This window comes from Schistocerca serialis, chromosome 4 (genome assembly GCF_023864345.2).
Source record: "Schistocerca serialis cubense isolate TAMUIC-IGC-003099 chromosome 4, iqSchSeri2.2, whole genome shotgun sequence".
NCBI classification, from domain to species: domain Eukaryota; kingdom Metazoa; phylum Arthropoda; class Insecta; order Orthoptera; family Acrididae; genus Schistocerca; species Schistocerca serialis.
Genome location: NC_064641.1, coordinates 924,732,009 through 924,750,377, shown reverse-complemented (window position 1 = coordinate 924,750,377; position 18,369 = coordinate 924,732,009).

Genomic DNA, 18,369 nt, shown 5'->3' with positions numbered 1-18,369 from the left:
GCATCGGAATCTACAACTGGTCTCACAGGAAAGGTTCAAAGCATTGACAGTAAGAAGAGTCAGTCTTCTTGTACTTAAGTCGGCATTGTGCCTTTTCAATTTATTTCCGATGCAATTTCTGTGTTTCATCGTCAATATGAAGGTCCAAGGAATGCAGTACACCTGAAGTGAAGCATCGGAATCTAAAACTGGTCTCACAGGAAAGGTTCACATCATAGACAGTAAGGAGAGACAATCCTTTTGTGCTTAAGTCAGCATTGTTCTTCTGTATTTAATTACAATGCAATTTCTGTGTTTCTTCGTCAATAACAAGGTCCAAGGGATACAGTAAACCTGGTGCGAAGCATCGGAATTAAAACTGGTCTTACAGGAAAGTTTCAAATCATAGAGAGTGAGAAGAGTCACTCTTCTTGTACTTAAGTCGGCATTGTGAGTTTTGTATTTATTTATGATGCAATTTCTGAGTTTCATCGTCAATTGGAAGGTCCAACTCATACAGTAAACCTGAAGTGAAGCATCGGAATCTAAAACTGGTCACACAGGATTGGTTCAAACATAGAGAGTAAGAAGAGTCAGTTTTATTGTACTTAAGTCGGCATTGTACATTTTGTATTTAATTACAATGCAATATTGTCTTCATCGTCAATAAGAAGGTCCAAGGGGTACAGTATACCTGAAGTGAAGCATCGGAATCTAAAACTGGTGTCACACGAAAGGTTCAAATCATAGACATTAAGATGAGTCAGTCTTCTTGTACTTAATTGGCATTGTGCATTTGCATTTAATTCCGATGCAATTTCTGTGTTTCATCGTCAATAACAAGGTCCAAGGGATATAGTATACCTGAAGTGAAGCATCGGAATCAAAGACTGGTCTCACAGGAAAGATTCAAAACATAGTAAGAAGAGTCAGTCTTGTTGTACTTAAGTCGGCATTGTGCCTTTGTATTTATATCCCATGCAAATTCTGAGTTTCATCATCAGTAGGAAGGTCCGAGGGATACAGTAACCCTGAAGAGAAGCATCGGAATCTAAAACTGGTCTCACAGGATAGGTTCAAACCATAGACAGTAAGAAGAGTCAGTCTTCTTATACTTAAGTCGGCATTGTGTCTTTTGTTTTTAACTCCAATGCAATTTCTTTGTTTCATCGCCAACAAGAAGGTCCAAGGGATACTGTAACCGAAAGTGAAGCATCGGAATCTCAAACTGGTCTCAAAGGAAAGGTTCAAAATAGAGGCGGTAAGAAGAGTAAGTCTTCTTGTACTTAAGTCGGCATTGTGCCTTTTGTATTTAATTATGTTGCTATTTCTGTGTTTCATCGGCAACAAGAAGGTCGAAGGGATACAGAAATACTGAAGTGAGCATCGGAATCTAAATCTGGTCTCACAGGAAAGCTTCAAAGCATTGACAGTAAGAAGTGTCAGTCTTCTTGTACTTAAGTCGGCATTGTGCCTTTTGTATATAAGTCCGATGCTATTTCTGTGTTTCATCTTCAATAAGAAGGTCCAAGGGATACAGTAAACCGGACGTGAAGCATCGGAATCTAAAACTAGTCCCACAGGAAAGGTTCAAAACATAGACAGCAAGAAGATTAAGTCTTCTTGTAATTAAGTCGGTACTGTGCATATTGTATTAAATTCCGAAGCTATTGCTGTGTTTCATCGTCAATAATAAGATCCAAGGGATACAGTAAACCTGAAGTGAAGTATCGGAATTTAAAACTGGTCTCACAGGAAAGGCTCAAATCATTGACAGTAAGAAGAGTCAGTCTTTTTGTACTTAAGTCGGCATTGTGCCTTTTGTATTTAATTCCGATGCACTTTCTGTGTTTCATCGTCAATAAGGAGGTCCAAGGGATACAGTAATCCAGCAGTGAAGCATCGGAATTTAAAACTGGTCTCACAGGAAAGGTTCAAATCATAGACAGTAAGAAGAGTCAGTCTTCTTGTACTTAAGTCGGCATTGTGCCTCTTGTATTTAATTCCGATCCATTTTCTGTGTTTCATCGTCAAAAAGAAGTCCAAGGGATACTGTAACCGGAAGTGAAGCATCGGAATCTCAAACTGGTCTTGCAGGAAAGTTTCAAAACATTGACAGTAAGGAGAGTCAGTCTTCTTGTACATAGGTCGGCATTGGGCCTTTTGTATTTAATTCCGCTGCAATTGCTGTGTTTCATCGTCAATAAGAAGATCCAAGGGATACAGTAAGCCTGAAGTGAAGCATTGGAATCGAAAACTGGTCTCACAGGAAAGGTTCAAACCATAGAGAGTAAGAGGAGTCACTTTTCTTGTACTTAAGTCGGCATTGTGCCTTTTGTTCTTATTTCCGATGCAATTTCTGAGTTTTATCGTCAATTGGAAGGTACAATTTGTACAGTAAACCTGAAGTGAAGCATCGGAATCTAAAACTGGTCTCACACGAAAGGTTCAAATCATAGACAGTAAGAAGAGTCAGCCTTCTTGTACGTAAGTCTGCATTGTGCCTTTTGTATTTAATTCCGATGTAATTTCTGTGTTTCTTCGTCAAAAAGATGGTCCAAGGGATACAGTAAACCTGAAGTGAAGCATCGTAATGTCAAACTGATCTCACAGAAAAGGTTCAAAACATAGACAGTAAGATGAGTCAGTCTTCTTGTACTTCATTGGCACTGGGCATTTTGTATTTAATTCCGATGCAATTTATGTGTTTCATCGTCAGTAAGTAGGTCCAAGGGATACAGTAAACCTGAAGTGAAGCATCGGAATCTAAAACTGGTCTCACAGTTTAGGTGCAAAGCATAGACAGTTAGAAGAGTCAGTCTTCTTGTACTTACGTCGGCATTGTGCCTTTGTATTTATATCCCATGCAATTTCTGAGTTTCATCATCAATAGGAAGGTCCGAGGGATACAGTAAACCTGAAGAGAAGCATCGGAATCTAAAACTGGTCTCACACGAAAGGTTCAAATCATATACAGTAAGAAGAGTCAGTCTTCTTGTACTTAAATCGGCATTGTGCCTTTTGTATATAAGTCCGATGCAATTTCTGTGTTTCATCTTCAATAAGAAGTTCCAAGGAATACAGTAAACCGGACGTGATGCATCGGAATCTAAATATGGTCTCACAGGAAAGGTTCAAAACATAGACAGTAAGAAGATTAAGTCATCTTGTACTTAAGTCGGTACTGTGCTTATTGTATTTAATTCCGATGCAATTGCTGTGTTTCATCGTCAATAAGAAGATCCAAGGGATACAGTAAGCCTGAAGTGAAGCATCGGAATCTAAAACTGGTCTCACACGAAAGGTTCAAATCATATACAGTAAGAAGAGTCAGTCTTCTTGTACTTAAATCGGCATTGTGCCTTTTGTATATAAGTCCGATGAAATTTCTGTGTTTCATCTTCAATAAGATGGTCCAAGGAATACAGTAAACTGGACGTGAAGCATCGGAATCTAAATCTGGTCACACAGGAAAGGTTCAAAACATAGACAGTAAGAAGATTAAGTCATCTTGTACTCAAGTCGGTACTGTGCATATTGTATTTAATTCCGGGCAATTTCTGTGTTTCATCGTCAATAACAAGGTCCAAGGGATACAGTACACCTGAAGTGAAGCATCGGAATCTAAAACTGGTCTCACAGGAAAGGTTGAAAGCATAGACAGTAAGAAGAGACAGTCTTCTTGTACTTAAGTCGGCATTTTGCCTTTTGTATTTAATTCCGATGCAATTTCTGTGTTTCATCGTCAAAAAGAAGGCCAAGGGATACTGTAACCGGAAGTGAAGCATCGGAATCTCTAACTGGTTTTACAGGAGAGGTTCAAAACATAGACAGTAAGAAGGGTCAGTCGTCTTGTACTTAAGTCGGCATTGTGCCTTTTGTATGTAATTCCGATGCAATTTCTGTGTTTCATCGGAGTCAAGAAGGTCCAAGGGATACAGAAAACCTGAAGTGAAGCATCGGAATCTAAAACTGGTCTCACGGGAAAGGTTCAAAACATAGACAGTAAGAAGAGTCAGTCTTCTTTGCTTAAGTCGGCATTGGGCGTTTTGTATATAATTCCGATGCAATATCTGTATTTCATCGTCAATAAGAAGATCCAAGGGATACAGTAACCCTGAAGTGAAGCATCAGAATCTAAAACTGGTCTCACCGGAAAGGTTCAAAACATAGAGATTAAGAAGAGTCAGTCTTCTTGTGCATAAGTCGGCATTGTGCCTTTGTATTTATTTCCCATGCAATTTCTGAGTTTCATCATCAATAGGAAGATCCAAGGGATACAGTAAACCCGAAGTGCAGCATCGAAATCTAAAACTGGTCTCACAGGATAGGTTCAAACCATAGACAGTAAGAAGAGTCAGTCTTCTTGTACTTAAGTCGGCATTGTGCCTTTTGTATTTAATTCGGATGCAATTTCTGTGTTTCATCCTCAAAAAGAAGGTCCAAGGGATTCTGTAACCGGAAGTGAAGCATCGGAATCTAAAACTGGTCTCACAGGAAAGGTTCAAAACGTAGACAGTAAGAAGAGTCAGTCCTCTTGTACTTAAGTCGTCATTGTGCCTTTTGTATTTAATTCCGTTGCAATATCTGTGTTTCATCGGCAACAAGAAGGTCCAAGGGATACAGAAAACCTGAAGTGAAGCATCGGAATCTAAAACTGGTCTCACAGGAAAGGTTCAAGGCATTGACAGTAAGAAGAGTCAGTCTTCTTGTACTTAAGTCGGCATTGTGCCTTATGTATATAATTACGATGCAATTTCTGTGTTTCATCTTCAATAAGAAGGCCCAAGGGATACAGTAAACCGGACGTGAAGCATCGGAATCTAAAACTGGTCTCACAGTTTAGGTTCAAAACATAGACAGTAAGAAGAGTCAGTCTTCTTGTACTTAGGTCGGCATTGTGCCTTTTGTATTTAATTCTGATGCAATTTCTGTATTTCATCGTCAGTAAGTGTTACGAAGTATCAGGAGCTAACAAAGCTTAAAAAGCAAAAGCTTTTGCACGTCCCCTAGGATCATCCACATAAGATCTGCTTGATAAACATTTTACTAAGTAGCTGTCTTTAGTCCACCTAAGAATTCGCAATACCTTTGCAAATGTTTGGCAATTACGTAATAGTGCACTTACTTCCAAATGTCATCCTTTTAAAATCTTTATTTCCCTTATGCCATGCATTTCTCATGCAAGATGACACACTGAGAGAGAATTTAATTTTTTTTACTCCAGGAATGCCATTCTTCACATAAAAAACAATAACAAATCATAACTCTAACTTTGCGTTATGAGGTTCCGTGATCAATATTGCAATGAAACAAATCTATTTCCAGCAGCATGTCATTAGCTCTGCTGTTCCATGTCAGTCTTGTGATGCAAGGGCAGCATGAGTTTTCTGTTCTGATTGTGGTGCAGACCAGTACACTCTAGGTTACTGTTTCCCACTATATTGAACTCTAGATTGCTAGAAGGGGGACCATTGCCATTAAAACATAGTCAGTGTTAGGGGAAAAGGGGGCAGGATGGAAAGGCTAAAGTTATCATCAAACAAACTGGACACCACTCTAATTTCCTTTAAATAACTGGTATTTTTTTATTGTTTAAATTTCATAAACGTCATTTGTGTAACTTGAGACAAAATAACTAAGTGTACATATTTTACAAGCGGCTTAAATCAATTTGCACATTTTCCATTTCTCATGCTTGTAGATGGTATGATGGAAAGCTCATTAGAGCATAATGGAAATTGGTTTTTTATTGCCAATGATATTTAAAACATAAGGAAAACTTAGACTTCAAAGTCTGAAAATTATTTGAAAGGTTAATAATTTCTTACTAAGCATAAACAAAAGATGAAAAAGTTACCATTTTCAAATACATGGTGGAGCAAATTAAAGTGGCATTGAGAACAGAGCTTGAGGGTTAAGAGAAAAACAATAGAGAAAAGGAAATACAATTCTAACCTAACTGTAGCAAAGACTGAAAGTCTCTTGGCACTTTTGGGCCCTGAGAAGCAAGTCACTGAAGGCAGACTGAAGCTAGACTTCTGGAATCCCATCTAATATGTTCTGCTGCAGTTTTGTTAAGACTCTGAATGTTGTGGCAATACATTTTAGACTTGAGGGTTCCACATGCAAAGTGATTACCCAGTGACAGATCAGGTGACCTGGGTTACCAGCTAGGACTGCAGCCAGACTGACCCCTGCTAACAACCCTGTCAGATGTGAAGATTGTGTAAATGTTCTCCAAGGTTTGACTGGCTATATGGGCAGTTGCTCCACCTTTTGGAAGTAACTATAGATCTTTCCCTCCTCCATTAATTCTGTCACAGATTGGTTTAAAACTGTTGGCAGTGTTATATGCCAATGTCAGCATCTCATGATAGAAGATGGGACAACCTTCTGATCATGCAATAATATTTCTCGGAAGTTGTGCAGATTCTATACTGCCCAGAACCTATTATCCTGCAGGTTGATATAATCACTCAAGTGAAACCAGGCTTCATTAGATATAAAGAACAGATCCATGCCCAAGTCATTCATTGTTATCTCGGTGAACAGCCACTTGCAAGACTGGATGTGTTGACAAGCATCTGATGGTTGTAATCAATGAACAACAGACATTTGGTAGGGATGCATGTGCAGATCCAGGTGTAGTATTTTTCTGCATGATCAGTGTGGTCTGCCAGTCTCTTGTGATGGGCTCTGGATTGATTTGGTAGGATCTTAAAGCATTTTCTGGTGATCTGAGCAATGTTTTCAGGTGTGTGCGCATGTTCTGGGATGTTTTTTGACTTGTTCAAAACAGGTCATGTGTGATGCCATGTTCAGACTGAGCATTGCGTGACACACTTTACTGGCACTTTGATACCATTAAACTTCTCCGCAAGCAACTGGCCATAATTTTTCTGTGACTTTGCTGTCACATAACTTTCCATAAAGGCCATCCACTGCTCTACTATGACTACCACTATCCCCTTTGCACTGCTCAACTCAAACCGGCATAACCCATGTGTTCATGATCTGGGCTCAGGCCCAAGACACCCTATCTTTGTTCCTTCACAACTTCAACACCTTCTCTCCCATCCACTTCAGGTGGTCCTCCTCAGCACAGTGTACCGCCTTCCTGTATGTGGACCACCTCATCTCTGATGGCTTCAGCTCCATCTCTGTCCACATTAAAGTCACCAACCACCAACAGTACCTGCATTTTGAGGGCTGTCATCCCTTTCACACCAAAAAATCCTTCCTGTACACCCTGGCCATCCATGGACTGCCTATCTGTAGTGACAAAACCTCCATTGTTCTGTATGCTGATTACCTATCATTGTGCCCTGAAATGAGGGACACCCTCCCTGAGATACCAACCCCTTCTAAAGTAGTGTTTAATCACCCACCCACCCAACTTCCACCATACCCTCGTCCATCCCTATGCAATCCCCTATCCCAACCACTTACGACAAGGATCTTATTGCTGTGGAAGACCCAGGTGCAAAACCTGCACAATCCACCCACCCAGCACATCCTATTCCAGTCCTGTCACAGGTTTATACTTCCCCATCAAGTACCAGGTCTCCTGTGAGAGCAGCTTCATCATTTAGCAGCTGGGTGGCAACCATTGCACAGATTTTTATATAGGAAAGAGTACCAAACAGCTGTCCAGCAAGATGCCACACTGTGGCTGAGACCGATGTAGAGCACCCAGTGGCACAACAAGCAGCTGAACATAACACACCTAATTTCAATGGCTGTTTCACTACCCCAGCCATCTGGATCATTCCCTCCATCACCAGCTTTTCTGAGCTATATCCTTACAACACAGTCTCTGCTCCTGTAATAATTCCAGCCTCAACCAATGGTAACATACCATACCAACACCCTCCATGCAATAGTTTTCACCCCCTCTACCCATCATCTCCTCCCCATTCTCATCTCCCATCCTGTTTATTTGCAACTGTCTTTTCCTGCTCTTCTCCTTATTTTGCTCCTTTTTTTATCTCATCGTCCTGACACTGCACCTGTTGGCAGTCTAATCCATGCACACTTCAATAGACAGGTTTCATCACTCTCCCCACTCATACACTACCACCCCTTCCCCTTGCCCACCCTCTCAGATTGATGGTTGCATCCCACATCATAGTTGCATTCCAGCCTGAGACTTTGCACTTGGCTGTCAAATGTGCATGAGGTTTGCTTGCTTGTATGTGCTGTGAATGTGTCTCTTACTGATAAAGGCTGTCGTCACATGCTTTATATAAGTGTCTTTTAATTGTGCCTTTCTGCAAGTTGACATGTCCTCTTCATGGTAAATAGCAATCTATCTTTTCCTACATTGTCGATGATGATATCAAATTCAGCTGTGGGAACAAGGCACTATACTTAGTGAATATAATCACACATGGCCAATTTATGTAATGAAACATATTTATTAGATACACTGATACTAATTTAAAATTCACTAGTGACACAGTGGTGAGAACAAATAGAGTTAAAGACAATACCACTGAGCATTGCAGCAGTTTAGGTACTTTCTAGATCAGTGGTTTTCAACCTGGGGTTAATTACTCCCTGTACGTTAAAATGAAATTTTCTGATAGGTAAAAACTAAGCAATTTAAGTGTTTCTATGTGAGTTATTTTCAAAAGATCATTAATATCATCACAATGTTGTAAGACCATAATATTTATTATATAAGATACCAATAATTACTCTTTCTCAATTGCTGGCATTTATGCCGTGGAGGTTACAGGTTCCACACATAGTCGACCCACTACATACATACCCTGTGCTTTGTTGATTACATGGCTTACGAAAAAAGTGAAGACATATTCATAACAAATGCTAAATATCTCAAGAAATCTTCTTCTTCAAGTTGTAGGTAATATCTAAGTAGCCCATAAATTGCTTCATTACTCACTTCAGAACAGATAATGAAATAATTTGCAGCACAACACAGCAAAACAGTAGTAACAACATAAGCTGTACTATAGTGCTGTAAACATTATTATTATTGTTATTATTATTATTATTATCATTATCATTAAAGTGGTTGGACAAAAAGCATTAACAGCCTGAAGTCGTCCAGCATCTGCCAGTTCAGAAGCAAGGGGCACAGCAATCAAGTGGTTTACAAACAGCCATTATAGTGCACACATCTGAATTTGTTTGATTTTAAATGCAGTAGCAGTGCTCAGGTCAAGCAAATGCCACAATGGAGAGGAGTAATAAAGGATAAGTATGACTTGTAACAGTGTCTATGCTCACTGTGGATAGTTAGTTTTCGTATCTGAGAAGGAATTGTGGATATCACTTGTGATGCACCATGAATTCGTATGTTATTCATCATTTTGAAAATAAGTGTTCCAGTGAAAGTCTTTCATTTTACAGTTTAGTAAGGTGCTGTAGTTGGTGATAATGTGGGGTGGGGTATGGGGTCAGAAGATGCCAGGGGCCATGGTAGCTAATGTCTGTTTGCACTCAGGGGTAACGGTCTAAGAAAGGTTAGGAACCTGTATTCTAGATAGTCTATCTGCTATTGACAGTCACCATACAATTTACTAAAACTCCTTTCATTTGCTAAGTTTGAAATGGGGATTGTTGCAAAAAAGCCTTTACAAATGAGCCATTGTCACATTTGGATATGCTTCCTGTAGTCCATTTTTAAAAACTGAGGTCAAAATTTTTGCAGAGTTTGTTATTTTCACGGTTGGTAGTAAATTAAGAGCATATTGCAGTTCTGTTATTAATTCATCCTTATCAAGGGGGTTATTATTAATGTCCACTAACTTCATTTCCTGAACATTATCATCCTTTAATGTTTGGATTTCCAGAAGGCTTTTGACACTGTACCACACAAGCGGCTCATAGTGAAATGGTGTGCTTGTGGAATATCATCTCTGTTACGTGACTGGATTTGTGATTTCCTGTCAGAGAGGTCACAGTTCGTAGTACCTGATGGAAAGTCATTGAGGAAAACAGAAGTGGTTTGTGGCATTCCCCAAGGTAGTGTTATAGGCCCTTTGCATGTCCTTATCTATATAAACGATTTGGGAGACAATCTGAGCAGACATCTTCGGTTGTTTGCAGATGACGCTGTCATCTGTTGACTAATAAAGTCATCAGAAGATCAAAATAAACTGCAAATGATTTAGAAAAGATATCTGATTGTGTGAAAAGTGGCAGTTGACCCTAAATAATGAAAAGTGTGAGGTCACCCACATGAGTGCTAAAAGGAGCTTGTTAAACTTCAGTTACATGATAAACCAGTCTAATCTAAAAGTTGCAAATTCAACTAAATACCTAGATATTACAATTACAAACAACTTGAATTGAAATGAACACATAGAAAATGTTGTGGGGCAGACTAACCAAAGACTGCATTTTATTGGCATGATACTTAGAAAATGTAACAGACCTACTAAGTAAACTGCCTACACTATGCTTGTCCATCCTCTTTTAGAATACTGCTGAACAGAGTGGGGATCCTTACCAGATAGGACTGACAGAGTACATTGAAAAAGTTCAAAGACAGGCAACACATTTTGTATTATTGTGAAATATGGGAGAGAGTGTCACAGAAATGATACATGATTTGGGCTGAAAATCATTAAAAGAAAGGCATTTTTCTTTACAACAGAATCTTCTCACGAAATTCCAATCACCAACTTTCTCCTCTGAGTGTGAAAATATTTTGTTGACACTGGCCTACATAGGGAGGAATGATCACCATGATAAAATAAGGGAAATCAGAGCTGGTAGAGAAAGATGTAGGTGTTCATTCTTTCCGCGTACTACACGAGATTGGAATAGTAGTGAATTGTGAAGGTGGTTCGATGAACCCTCTGCCCGACATTTGAATGTGATTTGCAGAGTATCCATGTAGATGTAGATGTAGATGTAGATGTACATGTAGACAAAACAATTTTGATGAAGTTTTAAGTGATTCTAAAAGTCAGTTTTTCCCCATAGCAGGAACTTAGTGCTGCATGGTGTTTTGTCTCAATAGGAACATGAAACTATAGAAAATCATGAATTTATTTTCCTACAAAATGAAACCCCAAGGGCATCAAGTATTCAGCCTGTATGTGCTGTCTGGGAAGAGTCTTTAGAGAAAGTGTTGTTACTTTTAGCTCTGAGCACTATGGGACTTAACGTCTATGTTCATCAGTTTACCTTTAGCAAAGTGTTAACATTATGTATTGCATTGATTAACCACATGGTGGGTTTTTTCGCAGTCAATATTGTGTATGGTGCACCTTAAGTGGTTTATGGAGGTGCCGTTTAGTTCTTGGGTAGTCCCCGAGAAAATTGAAAAAAGCATTTTCACATTTTTTGCTGTCAGCAATGCAAACTAAAAATCTAACTGCAGCAAATTGTTTGGATTTAAACTGTATCTTATCTAAGAGTTTATCTAGAATTGCTATTTCACCATTTTCAAAAATCACTCTAAAACATCATTTTTGGATACTGGAACTGAGGAACGGTTTCCAAGATGACTGTACACAGCAAATGGCTGTAATTCTTACAACATATTCCTAAGATCCCTATGCTGAGTAGCCATATAAATTTCTTGTATGTATTTATCAGATTCTGGGGTAAAGTAGTTCAAAGATACCACAGTAGAAAATGTTAAATAGACATGTAATATCCCGTTTGAGACAAAACTGTAATTTATAATGTGACATAGCATCAATAAGTATGCTGTTAAGTTTCTCCATTACATATCGTCAGGATTCTGGGAACTGAGTGCTGTTACTGAAGCACATGCAGAATTTCTCTGCATGTAAATTTCAGTATGAGACCAAATTAGTTTTCAGTTATTTCAAACAATGGAATATCCATGATGGACTAATGACAGTGTTATGAAAAGGTTAGATTAATACTCACCGTGTAGGGGAGATGTTGAGCTGCAGATAGGGATAACAAGAGAGTGTCAGACAAGTAAGCTTTCAGCCAAAAAGGCCTTCATTGGAATTCTGATGAAGGCCTTTTTGCTGAGAACTTACTTGTTTGAGTCTTTCTTGTGTCTGTCTGCAACTCAGCATCTCCAGTATTTAAGTTATTTCAGTCTCAGATAAATAAACAATCAAAATATTACTGTCCTTTCAAAAGTCACATTCCTGCCTGTAGCAGGGAAAAGAAGAGAACAAGCTGTAGCACTAAAAACGGCAATTGTGCTTCTTCTTAAAAGATTCTGTCAGGAAGGTGGCATTCCAGCTGCCTCATTCTATGTTCCTCAACACCTTTAAAAAATTTACAAAAAATTTTGGTATAAACACATTCATGCTTTTTTATGCTGAGAGGTAGGCAGATAGTGGCAATGGGAAAGAGATGGGAAAGTAGTAAGTACTGAAATATAACAGACAGTGGTTGTTGCATGAAAATAGCATAGGAGACAGGGGCAGTGTTAGAGAAAGAGAGGGACACAGTCACAACGGGATACAAAACAGTGCAAGCAAAAGAGTTTAGCAGATAGGGACGGTTGGAGAGGAATGAACAAAATTGGGAAGTGGAAGTAGGTGAGAACCAATGATAATGCTACACAGAGTCTGTGACAATGGCAAAAAAGAAGAGAGATAGTGTGTCAGTGAGAAGATACAGCAGCAGTAGGAAGGAGTGAAACAGATAGCAGCAGTAAGATAGAGCAAGCCAGAGACAGTGACAGCAAGAGGAAATACTAGTAGTAGTAGTAGTAGTACAGAGAAAACGAGACTGCAATTCTGACAGGTAACGGTGATATTTAGAGAGACAAATAGAGTAGGGGTGAGTGAGTGAGTGAGATTGGGCAAGCCGGGGTGCAGGGGTATGAGTGACAGAGTAGTGAGAAGAGAACAAATATATTTGTGTACCAAAAGTTTTGGGAAATTTTAGGGAAGATGCTGAGTAAAGTAGGATGAGGCAGCTGGAATCAAATTTATCAGTCAATTATTTAAACAGGAGCACATACACTTTTTTTGTGTTTGGATAGGAGCATTTTCCCATTGGTAGATGAAACACTCAAAAAATATTGTGTGTAACTGAACCAAGACATCACGTTCTTCCGTTTTCTCCCTATATAACACTTAAAATGCTGGGATGAAATGGGAGATATGATACTGCGCAAAGAGTTTGACAGAGCACTGAAAGACCTAAGTCGAAACAAGGCCCCAGGAGTAGACAAAATTCCATTAGAACTACTGACAGCCTCGGGAGAGCCAGTCCTGACAAAACTCTACCATCTGGTGAGAAAAATGTATGAGACAGGCGAAATACCATCAGACTTCAAGAAGAATGTAATAATTCCAATCCCCAAGATAGCAGGTATTGACAGATGTGAAAATTACCGAACTATCAGTTCAATAAGTCACAGCTGCAAAAATACTAACGGGAATTCTTTACGGATGAATGGAAAAACTTGCAGAAGCTGACCTCGGGGAAGATCAGTTTGGATTCCATGGAAATATTGGAACACGTGCAGCAATACTGACCCTACGACTTATCTTAGAAGCTAGATTAAGAAAAGGCAAACCTGTGTTTATAGCATTTGTAGACTTAGAAAAAGCTTTTGACAATATTGGCTGGAATACTGGGTCGTTTCTGAAAATATTTGTATGGAGTGTAGCCATGTATGCATGTGAAACATGGATGATAAATAGTTTAGACAAGAAGAGAATAGAAGCTTTCGAAATGTGGTGCTACAGAAGAATGCTGAAGATTAGATGGGTAGATCACATAACTAATGGGGAGGTACTGAATAGAATTGGAGAGGAGTTCGTGGCACAGCTTGACTAGAAGAAGGGATTGGTTGGTAAGACATGTTCTTAGGCATCAAGGGATCAACAATTTAGTATTGGAGGGCAGTGTGGAGGGTAAAAATCACAGTGGGAGACCTAGAGATTAATACACTAAGCAGATTCAGAAGGATGTAGGCTACAGTATGTACTGGAAGATGAAGCAGCTTGCACAGGATAGAGTAGCATGGAGAGTTGCATCAAACCAGTCTCAAGACTGAAGACCACAACAACAACAACAACACTAAAAATCTTGAAAACTGCTTAATGTTTTTCCCATTTGTGTGTTAATATTAGCGTATTGCTGCAGCAATCAAAGAAATAAAAGAGGAAAGTACTCAGTCTTCATCAGTGACCCATTATAAAGTTAGTTAGTTACATATTTCATGGACGATTTTGCATGATAGATTGTAATGATGTGGAAAAAGTCTTTTTACATTTACATTCCAAGTTAATTTGTACATATAATTACTTTCTGATCATTTCCTAGTTTGTGTTTTTTCTTTATTATTTACAAAAAGAAAAAAAATGTGTTCAGATACAGCACAATTCTAGATGTTAATATAACTAATATGAAATTAACATTTTACAATGTGTTTAAAAAATTTCATAATGAACTAATGGATTGGTATTAGATGTGCTCTATAACAATTCTGCCGTACGAGCAGTACACTTCAACGAACAAGAGTATACAAACAATATTTAAAATTTACAATGAGAACAGCATGCTTGAATGACAATGAACAGAAAACAAGAGGTTATTAGTCATCAAGGGATTCAAAATACTCATCCATGATATAGAAACATTAATTTAATATGTAAGTTTTTATCTCTGACTTCAATTTTCTGTCATCTTTAATTCCCTTGATCCAAATTGACAGCTTTATTCCATAATGGCTCAACCTGTTTTGAGTTTTTGTTTTTATAGCTCTTTCTACATGCAGATTCTTGCTGATGTGTGTTGTACTTCTGTAAATCTGAATTCATATGTAAACTACTTGAGTGTGTACTTCTATCAGACATACTTTTGAATATGAACAACAATGGTACTGTAAGTATTATTAACTGCATGAATAAGGGCTTGCAGTGTGTTTGTGGAGAGCTGTATTTAATCATTTTAAAGACTTTTACCCGTCATTTCAAAATATCTGCAAGTGAGGTTTTTTTAACACCCCAGAACATTCTCCCATAAGATACAGTGAACTGGAAATAAGCAAAATACACTAACCTTGTACATTGTTTGCAACATACTCCAGAAATTGTGCTCAGTGCAAAATGTGCAGAATTGAGTTTTTTGGATATGTAAATGCAATGGCTTTTCCAGCTGAAGTCATTGTCAGTGTGCATGCCCAATAATTCTGTAAACTTTACTTTCTCTATTTCATGGTCACTCAATAATACCTGGAGGATGTACTTCTCATTTCCTTTACTGTGCTGTAGGTAATTTGTTTTATTTAAATGAAATGTTAACTTATTAGGAAGAAACCACTGCAGCATGCACTTCACAACCTTTTCAGCAGTAATAGATAAGGATTTTCCATCATCACCAAATTATGGTTGTATGGTCTGCAAATAACATCATTTTTGACAAACTGTTTGGGCTTTTAATGTCAATTATATAGATCAGAAATTATAGGGGGCCATGAACAGTACCCTATGGGGCACCTGTTGCCACCCTCTTAGCATCTGATAGCCACTTCATATTTTGCCTGTTTTGAGACCCTGTAAGTTCCACAACCTGAGTTCTATGTTGTAGATAGGATTAAGTTAGCTCCTTGCCAATTTCTTTGATGCTGTAGCCTCCAGTTTCTCATGGAGTATTTACTGGTTCACTGTATCAAAGGTGTTGATAAGATCTTGGTTGATTCCTACATCACTTTTGTTATGGTCTAAATTCCTTCCGGCTCCTGCACGAGACTTGTATGGCTCCTGTGTTGTAACCTGTACGAAAGCTGTGTTGATTACAATTCAGAAGATTGGAGGTGTCGAGATAGTTTATGATCCTGATTTTCATCAACTTTCTAAAGATTTATGAAATAGATGGAAGGAGGGACATACATCAGTAGTTATCTACCTAGATTGAATATCCATTTTTGAACAGAGTTCTAACCTTAGAAATTTTCATCCTATGTGCGAACACACCTTCACTGAATGAGAAATTGACAGTATGTGAAGCAACTTTTTTATTTGTGACACTTGCACTTTATCCATTTCTGCATACATTTTTGGTGTCAGACTATTAATAACTTCCACATTTCATATTCATTAGTGGAACTTATTCTCATATTGATGACTACTTTGGTGCTGTTATTTTCTTTTGTTTGCTAAAGTTCTTGCTTGGTTTCTCAAGTACACTTAGAAAGTAGTTAATAATGTAATTGAGCAATGCTTCTTTTTTAGTTTAATGTTATCACCAGATATAAGTACAGTCTCCTGTTCCTTACTGCTTTTTCCCAGTTCTCTTTAACAATTTACCACGTTCTTTCATTGTCTGACTCCCTTACCAATCTATAATTATGTAATATGTATGCTACATTAATTATCCTTTTTATACAGTTACATTTGTAGTTTCATACAATTTTATTTTTTTTAGTTAGTGTCAGTAAAAATTTTCACTTCAGTGTTGAGGTTTCTTAAAGTGTGTGTAAGTGTATGTGAGTTGACTTTCATGAATCTTTTTATAAAGCAAATTTCCAAATCTGTCATGGAAAGAGAGAACATGGCATTTGTATTTGTTTGTGACAATACTTATGCCCAGGATTGGTCAGTCAGTGTGGCAGTAAACTGGTGGCAGTTTTCAGGGGAGAAAATTCTTTTGTACATATGATGTACTATTTTTGTATTTACGGGAAGTGTGAGAACCGTAATGAGTGCATTGTGGTCAGATAAGCCTAGGTCAATGTTCATTACTTCTATATCTGAGGTTTCTATATTTGAAGATGTATTGTCTATGAAACTTTTTGAAGAGTTTGTTAGCCATGCTGGGACATTTATACACATGCCAGAAAAAGTTTTCCATCACCCCAGTTCCGAGAACTGCTGAGGATAGACATTGACTGTGGATATTGTATGACAGACACAGTCCCTTTGACTGTTAAGAGATGTCACTAAACCCACCCAAAGATATAAACAACCATGCATGAGCAGCACCTATTACACGGAGGAGCTCCGACAGCCAATAAGTTCGAGTCATTCCACCTGGAAGGAGGTACACAACTCATGTTGTCTGAAGTTCAGCCATGCCTAGATGGTCAATGCTGTGGTTTAATCATGTCCACTTAGTTACTTTGTGCTACGAAGGGCTCTCAACAGGGGAAGTGTCCAGGCATTTCGAAGTGAGCCAAAGTGATAATGTTCAAACATAGAGGACATACGGAGAGACAGGAACTACTGATGACATTCCTCGCTTAGGCCACCCAAGGGCTCCTACTGCAGTGGATTACTGCTACCTATGGATTATGGCTCATAGGAACCCTGACAGCAATGCCAAAATAATGCTTTTTCTGCAGCCACAGGATGTCATGTCATGACTCAAACTGTGCACAACAGGCTGCATGATGGGCAACTCCACTCCTGACATTTTTGCAACAAGGACATCATGCAGTGTCTTACAGATGGGTCCAACAATGTGCTGAAGGGACCACTCAGGATTGGCATCACATTCTCTTCACTAATGTGTATCGTATATGCCTTCAACCACACAATCGTTGGAGACGTGTTTAGAGGCAACCCGGTGAGGCTGAACACCTAAGACACACTGTCCAGCAGGCGTAGATTCATTATGTGGTACTGATGTATGTTGCTGATGGTCATGGAAGGCATCATAATGGCTGCATGATACGTGTATGCCATTCTCCAACCAATAGTGCAATGATATCGGCAGCATATTGGTGAGGCATTAATCGTTGTGGACGAGAATTCACACCCCCATGAATGACTTCCTTCAGGATAATTACATCATCCGATTAGAGTGGCCAGCATGTTTTCCAGGCAGAACCCATCAAACATGTCTGGGATGGATGGAAAATGACTGTTTATGGATGACATGACCCGCCAACCACTCTTGGGGATATATGCCGAATCGTCGTTGATGACTGTGACAATCTGGACCAACAGTGCCTTGATGAACTTGTGGATGGTACGCCATGACAAATACAGTCATGCATCAATGCAAGTGGATGTGCTATTGGGTATTAGAGGTACCAGTGTATACAGAAATCTGGAACACCACCTGTGAAGGTATCGCTGTATAGTGGTACAACATGCAGTGTGTGGTTTTTATGAGCAATATAAAGGGCGGAAATATTGTTTATGTAGATTTCTATTCCAGTTTTCTGTATAGGTTCACTACTCTCTAACTCTAGGGAATGAGGTCACGCAAAACGTTTTTGATGTGTGTATAGAATAAAAGTTGAAACTACATATAAAATTAAGGAACTGAATTTTAATTCCTCTGTGTACTTACATATTGACATTATAAAGTCCCCAGATACAATTATTGACTTTTTCTCATCACATAAGATGTTCAGTAGTGCCTCAGTCTTATTTATAAAAATGTCTGGGTCACAGATCTTGTTTCTAGAACACTTTGACAGCTGCCACCCTTTCTATAGCAAGAAGTCCCTTC